Source organism: Anser cygnoides, chromosome 1, assembly GCF_040182565.1.
Source record: "Anser cygnoides isolate HZ-2024a breed goose chromosome 1, Taihu_goose_T2T_genome, whole genome shotgun sequence".
In the NCBI taxonomy this organism is placed as follows: Eukaryota; Metazoa; Chordata; class Aves; order Anseriformes; family Anatidae; genus Anser; species Anser cygnoides.
Window position 1 is genome coordinate 14,226,915 of NC_089873.1, and position 13,371 is coordinate 14,240,285.

Genomic DNA, 13,371 nt, shown 5'->3' on the forward strand with positions numbered 1-13,371 from the left:
GAAGTTTTACTTTTCAGCCTCCAAAACATAAGAAAGTTTGAAATTGCCATAACTGCTGTACTATGCATGACTTATCCTTACCATTTTCTAGAACTGCAGATGGGATGTGTTTGTGTTCCCAGTTTGTACAGTGTTTCATGAGCATTTAAGTTTCACTATCTCCATCTTTTTCTATACCCCATACAAGATTTGTTCATTTGGTTCCTTTAGAATTTTGCATTGTAATTTGGATGTCTGTAATATAAGGTTGCACTTTATGTGTTAGCAGAGCAGGCAGTGAGGAGGGAGTGGTTGGCTTGGGAGATTTGTACCCAGCCACATAATGGGACCGCCTATGCCAGGGGGCACCAGTAGACTTAGAGCAAGAATCAGAGCCAGGAATGAAAACGAAAGGAGCTCATGTCCCTGCCTACTCCTTTTAGCAGACCTGTTTTCCCTGGATTTGCCTAATTCCTTCTGAACCTTCTAATACTGTCAGCTGCTTCAACACTACATGGCCACAAGTTCCCAAAGCTCACTACTGACTGCTAAAGAAGTACTTTCTTTGTCTGTTTCAAATTGATCCCCTACTAATTTCACCGAGTGCCCCCTAGATCTACCAATGGAGGATTCTGCATTCAGCTCATCTACCACCTTTGCAATTTTGTGGGTTGCTTCTAATAATAGCAGAGATATTGGGAGACCTTCCATGCTGGATTGGAAATCAAGAGCTGTTTGGCAGTCTGTGTTGTACAAAAATAGCTGGTCTCAGCCCTGCTCTGGAAAGACCATTATCCATATATCTGAAAGCACTGGGTCCCAGCTTGCTGACTTGCAGACAGTCAGCACACTCAGCCCTAAGATAAATGGACCTGAAGATTGAATTTCACATATAATTCCAGACCTAGTTAGAGCCTACTGATTTGGGGGTTAAGGAAAGTGTGTGTTGCTTGCAACTGTCTGTGTACATCTATTCTGCAGGTAAACTGAGGGCACTTGTTTCAAGGGCTGTCCCTGTGGCCCTTTTCTGAAAGGATAACATTCATCCATATTTGAAAATTAAAAGGTTTATAAGAAGGGTATTCACAGCTATGCCACAAGCGCTTTTGCCATCAGCTTTGTGTTTAATTTGTCTATGCCATACAAAGCTCATGAACCCAACAACAGCTTGTATCAAAGGGCCTCATTTGTTTTGGCACCTTGTGAGCAGAAAACAGCTTCTGGAGACTCATCACCTCTCACATCGCTGGCACGAGCTTGTGCCAGAACATTTGATCCTCAGCATGTCGGACAAAATCATTCAGCAGCTCATTTTCCTTGGAATAAGCACAGAAATGTAACAAAGCATCAGGCTCTACACAAACCAGAACTCAACAAAATGGGACCCGCCTCACTTTGTCCTTCACAGTCAAGCCTAATAACCACCACATTTTAAACTGTCCTTCAGATGAAAAGAAAAAAAGACAACCTGCCTTCTAAAAAGGACATCATCTCCTCCCTCTTCACAAAAAGCTTCCACCAAACAACATCGTCTCCCACAGGGGGACAAGGCAGGCACTAGTCTGGCACGGTCTCTCTGCTTTGCTGCTGCCAATGTCCCTGCAGGTGCCAGCTCCTGGCAGGGCTGGTGGGGCTGCAGGGCTGGCACCTTCACCTGGGGACAGGGCCAACACAGCCCATGGTGTCTGCGGCTTCCTGGCATTCCTGGCCAGAGATCCATCCTTCTTCTGGCCTTCTGGATGCCAGGAAAGCCTGAGCAAATATCCCGCTGAGACAAGAAGGCAAGAACACTTAATTCCCTCTTGTGATCTCTGATCTTCTCTTCCCCACGCTGTGCAGATGGAGCTTTGGGGCCCAGAAACCACCAGGGAGTGGTTTCTGCCCAAAAGGCTGTACCCCAAAGCAGGCACTGGGATGTATAGGTAGCGCTCATGCATTTTTGCAGCTAGCAGCCAGTTAGCTATGGATGCCGCAGTGTTTAGGAGGAAGATTCTGGGTCTGTATAGCCAGGGTTGTGAGGCAGATTTTGTTATCCTGGAAGTCATTGGATGCAGGCTCAGGTGGTCTGTCTGGGGCAGTGGTCTGTGCTAAGAGGGGGTATTAACTACTTACACTGTAATGAAGACGCTAGTAGAAGATTAGAGCCAATGCTTGTCCTTGATTGGGCACCAAACAACCTCCTGCCTGTACCCCTGGCATGCAGTGCACACGCCTGAGGGCTTTGACACTTACTCCATAAACTATGTCCCGTTGGTCTCTTTTGGGTTAAGACGCTGGGGAAATACTTACCAGCATTAGTCCACATGCAAAGTACACATGCATCTCTTGGAAATGGTCAGGGAAAATACTGAAATATGCAAATGTACTAAAGTGCTTCCCATATAGACATGAAAATAAAACTATGGATATAAGCAATCCCACCTTCAGTCTCCTCAGCTACTCTTACAATGTGAAGTCCTCACAACAAGCAGCCCTGAACGCTAAACACTGCCACTCATCTCTTCTTCCCCCTTCACCCAAATGGTGCCAGTCTCCAGGCTTGTACTGGCTTCTGTTTCTGATTAGCACACCGGGATCAGGAGCATCCTTTTCTCAAGGAGGAGTCCCTAGGCTGATGCTGTCCTCCAAGAGGAAAAGATGTGGCCAGACTGTCAAGGAGTGCTGGTGAGGGGCTGTTGACTGTCTAGGTGTCCCAGAACTCCTTCCCCTTGGTGGTGATGATGTTCTCTGTCACAGGGCTGAACATCCTGTAGCCCATGATAAGCAAGGCTTCCCCTTGAAGGGAAACCTTGTAGCTTCACAGTGGTTTTTTTTCAGAAGAATGAACCTGGGGAGAAACCAACGCTGACTGCACCCAAGAGGAACCTCCGCTTACCCTCTCAACTCTTCGTAGAATCATAGAATCCTTAAGGTTGGAAAATCCCTCCAAGATCATCTGGTCCAACCATTCCCCTACCACTAATGTCATCCACTAAACCGTGTCCCTAAGCACCAAGTCCAACCTCTCCTTGAACACCCCCAGGGACGGTGACTCCACCACCTCCCTGGGCAACCCGTCCCAGTGCCTGACTGCTCTTTCTGAGAAGAAATGTCTCCTCATTTCCAGCCTGAACCTCCCCTGGCACAACTTGAGGCCATTCCCTCTTGTCCTGTCACTAGTCATCTGCTGCTAGGGCTTTGCCCCATGCATGTCAGCATTATGTAGTAGCTCAACAGAGGGGAAGAAACTATAAATTAAGTGTGAGAGTCACAACAGTTTTCATTTGTGGAAAAATCCTCAAGAACAATGAATTATGAAGCAATGATCAGGCAGCTGGGCAGCTGTTTCCTTAATCAGGTCTCGAGGACTTGCTGCAGATCTGCTCCCACAGTGTCATCAATAAGAGCTTGCCATGGCTGTTAGAGCTCCTGTGAGTACCCAGGACCACAGCTGTTTCTGAGTATTGGTGACGAGTAAACATTTAGAAGTATACAGTATGTAACAGGATGGTGAAAAGATGAGAAAAAGACAGAAAAAGAGCAAGCTGTACTTGTCTGTAGACTTATCACGCTGAATTACCACCTGCTGTATGCTTTTGGTTACTACAGTGCTGTGTATTTACATAGGTTAATGAATGCTCATATGTAAGGAATATGACTTCTAAAATTACTCACAGGAGAAGACAGCTGTTTTGTTTTTTGGTTGGTTGCTTGCTTCTTTTTCTTTTTGTTTTTGCCATACAAGAAAGTTTCCTTTGTCACTACATGACAAAAATAGTGCGTGCTTATTTCTTCTTTGCTTAGGTTTGAGAGTAGACTACCATGTGAGCTTCATATCTGAAACTGAAGCTTAGCAGATTTTTTTTGGGGTACGATGTACTTAATGCATTTTCCTAATCATGCAAATTTTACACAACAATCCATACCTTTCTCATTTTAAAAACTGCCTTTTGAAGAAAAAAAGACACTTCTAAAAAGACTTCTACATTATGTTTATGCCATTAGCAAAAAGAGAGGAGAGCAGTGTTACATGGTTTGTTTTAATTTATAGGAAAAAATGGTAATGACTTAAAGGTCTGCATGTTATTAAGCTAATGACATTCTGGGTGATAACAAAAATAGCCAGAATTCATCTTAGCTTTAAGCTTCATCAACACCATCAACATCAGGGGAAGAAAAAAAAACTCGATGTGTTGTATAATGGCAGAATTTAACATTTTCAACTGTAATGTTTTAATGACATAAAATTAAAGTTCTGCCCAAAGGGTGCAGAGACAAAATAAGATGTTTCCAAAATAAATTGAGGGTGCAAAGCAATTACTTTTATGGTAGAAAGTGGTAATTTGGTCTGTATTATGAGTGATAAATAGATGAGCATTCAGAAGAAACTATCCTTTTAAGTAATATCAGTCAGGCCAAGTGGGTAATGCACTTTGTGGACAGCTGTGCCTTTTCTGATGGATGGAGCAGCTTCACAAAGTGTTTAAGTTTAACATTTGACTTACCTTTGGGGCCCATCTGGTCATAGGCAATTTGCACTAGAGATTTCCCAGAGTTGCAAGCCCAGGGCTGAAATAGATAAAAGGACCAGGCAGCTAGATGGGAGATCTGAAGCATTCATCTACCTTGCAGTGATTGCAACTCACGCAGACAGATTCAAGCTACACCAAGCAGCTCCCAGCAGCCACGCTGGGGAGAGCTGGGCATAGAGCTCTGTGCAGGATGCCCAAGTGGGTATTTAACAGTTTGTTGGCATTTGCACCCTCATTATTCTCTATACTGGTGCTGTCAGTGCCTGATGGAGTTTGTTGAAGGCTGGCTCCGTACATCTGCACGAGCTTCAGAAACTGCAGACTATACACACTTGAAGAAAGAAACTCAGGGGAAGTAGCTTCTTGGTGACAAAGCAGTTTTCTGGAAAAAAAAAAAGAAAAAAAAGAAAAAAAAGAGAAAAAAAAAGCTTGCATCGAGATCTCTGCACCTCTGGCAAGAGTTATCTTTGTAAACAAGAATATTCTGTCCACATGATTTCAGCTGCAACAGAAAACTGTCTGCAGAAGTCCTGCTATCTGAAGCTGAGCGACAAGAGGCCAGCAGTGTGCTTGTCCCATTGAGGTACTGTATAACAGAGTGCACACCAGCTGTCATTCCTCGAAAGGAAAATAGCTCAGGACACAGCACTTTCTGCAAAATGCTGCAAAATGGCAAAGCCCTGCTTATCGGCATGTAGTTCTCATGGCATACATTTGCAAACATTCAAGTTAAGTTGTTCAAAATTGGGTGAATAAACATATGAATTTTGATATCTGATATAGTTGCAATACATAAAAGAGTTGCCAACAGCTCTTGTTAATAATAAAGACTACAAATCCAGCCAGAACAACATTTACAGCCCTGTATATCCATGTTTTCCGTCTGATAAAATCATATAGTTCCTTTTTGTAAAATTCTGTACCCCTTGACTTCTCCAGCTATATGCACATTTTCATTTCAGTTAAAATACACTTTTCTTTCAAAAGCAAGATGCAGCACATCTGTTAACTCTGTTCCCTATTTCTCTTCATGTCTGCTTGTCTCCTCCCATCATTTTTTTCTGAAGTTCAAGAGTGATCCACTGGACTCCACTTCAGTCTCTTCCTGCTTTGGCGTGGCTCAGCATTCAAAGCACTTAAGGTGTCTTTGAACTCAGAACCAACTTGGCCACTTAAATTTCCATTTGAGAAGGGAAATGTGGAAGAAAGTCGCTGCAGAGTGATCTGTGATGGATTGCTGTAGACAGCCCACCACATGTGCTCTCTAGACTGCAGCTGGCCAGAGGAAGCTGGAACTACGTCAAAAAGTTTATAATCTTGCCTCAAAGGAGAAGGATTTAGGCGCCCCGGTTTTCAAAGGTAGAATCAAGTTATTATTTGAAGTCCACAGACATAGATTCCAGGTTGGGAATTACTGGCCCTCATTTCTCGTTTCAAAACATGATTCTCTGCCATGTCAGCCAAGAACAAAGCTTTGTCACAGCTGTGATGATCTCTTATGTTCTCTTTCAGCTTCAACCAACAAGTGGCTTATCTACCACTGCAATTAACTCCAGTTGTATATTTCTTTGTCCAGTGGCAACCTGTTTTTCTTTGGGTATCACCTCCGTGAGTTAGAAGGAACTCTGAGTACAGAGCAGTAGGCAAATAGTACCAGCATTTCACCTAGAAGGCTGCAACTAGAAGCCAAACATTATTTTATAAAGATTTTTTTTCTCAAAATTTCTATCCTTAGAGAATGGCAACCATTTGCCTGTGATTTCAACTATGTAAATAATATGAAATAGAGAAAATATAAAGGTAAACATGGATATTTCATTGTGATCAACATCAGAGGGAACTTCATCTCTCCTGGCATAAGATTCTCATATCACTGCTGTAGGGTCTATGCCCAAGATATAAACTTTCATCCAAGGACTGTATGAACAGCCATTAGATCCAAATCCTGGACTTTCCTTTTCAGTGCCCTAATGTCCTGTGCTCTCTTGTCCAGTGTATACTGAATTCTATCACATGAAGCAGAACAGCTCCAGCCACAGGATTTCTGGCTCCTCCACCGCAGTCTACAACATATTGTGTAGGACACTGTTGCTGGAGATCAGAACTGGAGGACTGAGAACCTCCAACATCAGAAAAGAACGTCCTCAAACCAAGGCAGGCAGAAAATCAAAGTATTTTGGAGGTTTCAGTAGAAACTCAGGGGAGGAAGATAGGGAGCAAGATCAGAAGTCAAGGTGCTTCACTATGGACTTAGAAAACACTCCCACTCCCAGAAAAAAAAAAAAAAACTCTTCCACTTCAAAATGTCTACTTTTGTGTTTACGAGTGTGTGAGATGCACATGTGAGAAATTACTTAGACTTTTCTATTTGCACTAAGTGGCAGTAAGAGAAAAACCCTGGAGCGGTATTCAGAATAGATGAGTTTGATTCCTGGTTCTCTTACCAAGCTTGGATCTATCATTTGATTTCTCCATTTCTCCATCTTTTAAATAGGGCAAATTAGACTGACTTTGATTGGGTATGTTGTGTTTCATCAACAGAAGGTGAATTAGGAAAGCTGAATAGTGGTATTATTACTGAAAGTATGTATACTGAGACTAAGCTTCAAATAAAGTGTTTCATCAGGGATGTACTTTACCACTGCATTAAATGGTGATACTCTTAAGGGGAGGCAAATGAGACATCAAAACTAAAAGTCGAAAGTTGATTAAAATACCTTATTAAATAAAGGTCAATCTTGCAGTGGTGCTGATTGATATATCAGCTGATCCAACAGTTCCTTTCCAACTCTACTTTCTATAATGAGAAAGTAAAATTAGTCCTAAGTATACGCATTAATTACTTAACTGAAGAAGCTGGAGACCATGAATAAAGAGTTGTAGTTCCCCACTGATTAATGAAGGAAGAACATGGTGAACTGCTTTCTGTCTCTTAGAAAGATGGGTCCCACTTGCTGTTACACTCTGAAAGGAATCTCATACAACAGCTCAGTTAAAGAAATTATCTCTCCATTTAATGAGCTCATGATATGAAGGACCAAGTAGCAGGACTTCAAGGTATGCTGGTCACAAAAAGATACCCAGCCTAAAAAAATACTTCTTAAATGCTATGGGGAACTCGATGTGTTGTATGGGCTCTGTGCTCTGCTTACAAATTCTGTAGGGCAGCAAGCCACAGAGGAGTTGAACATTAAAAAACTTAGTGACATGATGCATAGCAGTGGGTGATTAGGTCATTACGAAGTGCTGTTACAAGCTAAAACAAAACTCTGGCCTAGACAAGTTCAGACAAAGCCTGACAGATCTGGAGACCTGTATTTTTAACTTAACATAAAGCCTGTTGTGTATGGCCTGTTACAAGCAGGACAGTATTTACTGAGATAGAAGGCAACATGTCTGACTGCGCCGTCGCTGGTAGTTGCATTAGAAATGTTTTGAAGTCTGGACAAAAATCAGAGATATTTCATAATACAAAGATGTACAAAAGGGAAGTAGCTGGCACATACTTCATTCCAGGTAGAGCTAGTCACTCACAAAGAGTATCATACCCTACACCATCCATGCTCTCATCCCTATTGGCAGGAGACACATTTTTAGAAGAAACAGCAGAGAACAGGAAAGCTCATGACTCAACCATTCTTGCATAAGTGGTTTTGATCAACATGTTAACACAGACTAAATAATGAAGACAGGTTTGTGCCAATAATCTAGACTTAGGAGGAAAAGCTGATCTACAAGGACATTTTGCTGTCCAGTCCAACTTGCAAATTCAGCGAACTGCCTGGGCTGTCCATATGTTCACAACAGTCCTAATGGCTTGTTCTTGCATACAGATGAAGCCTGTAGAACTGAGCTGTAATTGTTCCCTGTTGAAGCAAGTTCCAGTAATTTTCATGGAAATCTTTCTCATTATTTAAAAAGTCATTAGTTGCATTATCACATTTCTACTGTGAATTTGTTTTGACTCTTCTTCAGTAGTTGCATAAAGCGAACATCATTTTCTATCTGCAAAAAAGGCATCTGAAAAAAAAAATCAGGTAATGTCCCCCTTTCTGAGCATAATGTCAATAGAAACAAAGGATGTTGTCAGTAGCTTTAGAATGAAAGATCTATCAAAAATTCCAAATGAAAGCAAGGCAAACAGCCTTGTTTTCCAAAGTTACACTCAATGAGACATGTAAGTCATACCTAATGAGATATTTGAGATATCTGTCTCTTTCTGGTTTCTGTCACAGGTAATGTCCAAGACAGCTTACTACAAGCAAAAATTGATCAGCTTGGTGCTGGCAGTGTAGTTTTTCTCTATTTAGCCAGTTATTTTTATATTGCCTTATTCTAGAACCTTGAAACTCTTTGTATTATTTCTGGACCACTTCCAGAGTTGTTCTGCACTTTCTGTTGAATCCCTCGTCTTCTTCTGAATGACAAGCTTGGTAGACTGTCATTCCCATTGACCTCTTCTGGATGCCTGGGAAGCCAAACCCAAGATGCCTGGGAAGACAAGCCCAGACTAGGGCACGCATATATTGTTGTTCCTTGGCTCTGGAGTGACCCTACCAGGCACATGTTTGCTGGGGCTGAAAGTTAATGTTCTGTTCTTGGCTGCCAAGATCTTTCTCTGTTGACTTTGCCATGTCTGTACAGATTTACTTGATACAACACCAGACAATAGCAATGGAAGTGGAAACAGAAACATGATATTCATGAGTGACATTGCACTCAAGATTTCAGTAGGTGTATGCTAACTTCATTTGCCAGAAAGGAGCATAATAGATAAAAAGTGAAATTGCAATCCAGAGAGAGTCAATCAAGGTTTTGCATACCTTTTCTATCTGTTTTTTCTTAATTCATATATTTAAATTATATCAATGACTTTGTTCATAGCACTTGGACCATGTTATTAAGTTTAGTCTTTCAGCCATTTGGCATGCAAGCACTCCAGCTGTCAGAAATATTTTTATGCACTTACTTCAAGAGCATTTGGTATAAAATGTGTTCTACAGACATGGTAAGACTGAAAATAGTCATTTTCTTGCAATCTCATTTGACTAAATGTATTTACAACACCCCTGCACGTTTGATTTTACAAACCACCTTCACCTTAGTTTAGTAAATCTAAAAATTTTCAGGATCATAATGAGCTGGCATGAAGATGTCATTGCATAGTCATTCATCTCAGAGCAGTCTTTAATCTCAAAGTACTACACCCTTCTAGGCGGCAGCGTCTGACACCAGACAGACCATTGCTTTGGTTCCTGTAGGCCATTTCCCTCAGTCCCTGCCCTCTGATGTTCCCAACCAATTCTCTCCTAATCACTGAGTGAATTGTTCGTGTCTAGTCCATGCACACTAAAACCAAAGCTCTCTGCTCTTTGTATAACTCCGTGTCTGATAGAGGCTGAAAATATCAGCATGGTCGTTTAAGCTACTCTCCAATATCACACAAGCTGTAGGACGGTCTGAATCCCCTCCAGCTTGTCAGCATTGCTTAAATTGTGGAATCAGAGCCGGACACTCTTCCAGGAGTGTTTCTAACTCTGCCATACCCCTAGGTTTCTACCTCTGCCATATCCCACATGTTCTCTGTCAATGTGTGGCTGTTTCTTGCACCATGATGTATCATTCTGCATCAGGCCACACTTATAAGTCATTTGCTAACACAAACAAAGACTTCTTTGGTCTTCTTCACCGCAGCAGCTCAGAGATAGTCAATGGACATTGCCACTGGCTCCCGGCAGACTGGAGAACATCTGGATGTTGTAGGTCTCTCTCTTTCTCACTAGAAGGAGAGGTAAAGATCTGAAGAAGAGGAGACTAGGAGCAAACTTCTTCCTTTTCTACACGTGCACTGGATTCAGATACACATGCACTGTTGTCTGGACTAATAGTGTAGGGGCACTTTGTGCATCCCTTGCATCCCTATGTCTTTGTTTGTTTTCCTTCCCCACTCTTCCAAGGGTTTCATAAACTCTCAATCCACATGGAGAGTTCAGTCATAAAGGTGGATCTTTATAGGATGAACAGTGCCTATTGTTTGGTATAGCTGAAGACCCTGAATTCCCACTGTATGGTCTAATAAGTGGACAACCATCTTGAAATACTGAGTAAATCCACCAGCATTGCTACCAGTAACAAAATGTAAAGGGAGATAATTGCTTGCTTCCTGAACACGGAAGCAATAGTTTAGTTGTATTTTTTCCATTTCTACCATAATAATACATGTGAATGATAAGTGCACATTGGATAAGTATTGAGAAAAATAGCAGTGTTATGTAAATGCCTGCTAAAATGGGTGCATCTGAAATCTGTGCAGAATACAATAGTTCAGTTATTTAATGGTTACTTCAAAGAAAGTAAATTCAGAAACCAAATTAGATTGGCATAGCTAAAATGGACTCATTTTAAACAAAATATTTACTACAATTCTTTTTATTTTTAAGTAGATTATTGAACCAAAATCCTCAAAGCTTTTCCACTGGGCATGTTGGACATGATTATGCAGTGGTTTCCTTCATCCTGGAAAATCAATAAGAATTTTAGAGGGTGGGAGCAAACTGAATCCATTAGAGCAATTCATGCACATTTTAAATAGTCATGAATCTTACCTATATTAATCCTTGGGCATAGAGTGTTTCAAACAACATATTTCAGATGTTTTAATGGTTGATGTGTATCAAACAGTACCACGTTTCCTTTCAAGAACTATCGTAACACTCTGACAATAACAATTGGCTGATCCCTTACAAATAAAACTGATAAAACAATGAAGTTCAGACATCATATATCCTACAGAGACAAATACTGGTCTACTAGGGAAAGTGTCAGTGCATTAGAAATCATTCAGTGTGTTTCAAATGTGAAGAAGAAAAAATATTGTTAAAGTGTTAATGGGAAATTGGGTACAGAAGCCATGTGGGCAAAGTATGAAGGTGTTGTACATAGAAGAACAGCCACAAAAACATAGGACTTGCATCCTTAATGGAAACACTGGATTTGGCAACATAGTGCCAAACGGTTAAGGAGAATCTTTCCTTGGGAAAATAAAAAATTGTATCAGCTTTAAAGGCTGCATCTCTATGCCCTTTCAGAATGAGTCTGCAGCATCTAATTGTAGAATTTAAAATGATAGCTGAAAACCTCTTAGAATTCACTGGCATGTGGCCTCAGCACTTCCAAGCAGAGGCGGTAACTATCTAAAGAGCAAAACTACCCTCTAATGTTCTGCCTAAATTTTATAAATATTCTCCCTGCTGCTCTGTAGATGCTAATTCCTATTGAATATGGCCAAAGATGACATATTATTAAGTACAATAAATCTTCCCATATAACTATCAGTCCAACAATTTTCCTGAAGAGGACTGACAAGCTTATCTTAAATAAATCCCTGAAAGAGCTCTGTGAAATGATTAGAAGTTGTATGTTTGCAAAGATGCCAGAAGATCATCAGATTTATACACTGATCAATCATTTATACACTAGTGAGCAGCTGGCATTTGAGGCTGTGTCTGCTCATCTATCAACCAGTTCTCAAAAAGGTTAGAGACAATAAAATTGTACTCAGGCACTAATATAGGTACAAAAATGTTGTAAAACTGCTAAGTGCTGTAGATTACAGCATGAAATGATTGGATTTCATATTTCAAAATAATTTGTATATCAGATCCTAATCCTATGATCCCAAAAAATTTACAAAGAAGTCACCTTCTTCGTGTTGACATGGAAAGAGGACCTGGAGGCTGGTGACGTCAGTGCCCATTATGGTACACTATATGCTACTTAGATTATTTTTTAATATTGTTGAGTTCCACCTGAAACCAGTCATGTTAGTCCAGCACTGTACAGCATCTACTAAACCTGCATTACATTTTCTCCAATAATTCTTCAGAATATCCTCTTAAACTCTGCATAGCATTGAGGTCAGCCTGTGTTTGTCTAGACCTATATTTAGTTTCAAGCATTAATTGAGGTCCTCCTCAAAAAAACTTGCAGAGAGATAAAGCACTAATCTCTTTCAAACTCGGCAATTATGATAAATAATGTCCATTGTTCAATTTTCTCTTCTCCGCAGATATCCTGGGCTGTGCCTCCATTCCACCTTGCTTCTCCTTTCTTTCTTTTCTTTCTCCCCTATGCTTTCATACAGTATGCATTTGTATCCCAGTTGCTTAGCAAATCTCTTTATTTCATTTTTATTTCTAGTCTTCAACTTTCATAATGCCACAACTAGGTGTTTTCTCAATTTATATATACCTAATAATAGAAGAAATGATTATATCATCAGTTAAGCAGACAAAATATAGAAGCAAATGGGAAATTTTCTGTTTGGTGGTGGTGGTGTGTTGTGGGTTTTTTGTTGTTTGTTTCTTATTTTAGTGTATATCTTGTATGACTTTCTAAACTCTAACAGTAGAAACATTATAAATGGTATTATAATTCTTAGCCTGCTTGGGAAGAGGTGAATGTTATCATGTAATAAGTATACATGGGTTGTTATAGCTATCACTCAGATCAAAACCCTCTGCATTGACCAATTATTATTACTTTTTTCAACAAGGAAAGAATGCAGCAATTCAACACTTGTCCAGTCTAGTTAATGTATTGTGCTATTTTTCTAAGTGTTGAATTTGTGAACAGGCTAGTTTTGACAGTTTGAGACACTTGGTACTTTTCATTTCTAAATCATAAATTATAGTACAGCACATATTTGATGAGAATTGCCAAAAATTGAATCTAGATGATGACTAATAGCTGAAAAATCTAAAACAAACAAACAAATAACAGCAACTACAAAAAGTTGGGTTCTGCTCACCTGTTAGCAGACAAATGCCAATAACAGAAAAATCCATATATCTTAAACCTGTACTAACGAACAGTCTAAACA

The 13,371-nt window shown here is 40.4% G+C and overlaps 2 protein-coding genes across 8 annotated transcripts in view; one reads left to right on the forward strand and one right to left on the reverse strand.

Annotated features, from left to right (window-relative positions):
• Nucleotides 1-13,371, forward strand: part of LHFPL3 (LHFPL tetraspan subfamily member 3) — a 263,261-nt gene that overhangs the window by 183,309 nt on the left and 66,581 nt on the right. The window lies entirely within an intron of this gene.
• Nucleotides 1-13,371, reverse strand: part of LOC125183312 (protein ALEX-like) — a 150,112-nt gene that overhangs the window by 15,725 nt on the left and 121,016 nt on the right. For 3 of the 5 annotated variants that reach the window (XR_010827679.1, XR_010827652.1, XR_010827698.1), the window contains one exon: nucleotides 3,707-4,872. The exons of 1 other annotated variant lie outside the window; for it this stretch is intronic. The gene's annotated coding sequence lies outside the window, so the exon portion shown is untranslated. Of the gene's footprint in view, nucleotides 1-3,706; nucleotides 4,873-13,371 lie in introns of those variants that run through there. One more of the 5 variants, XR_010827674.1, reaches the window with a different exon arrangement.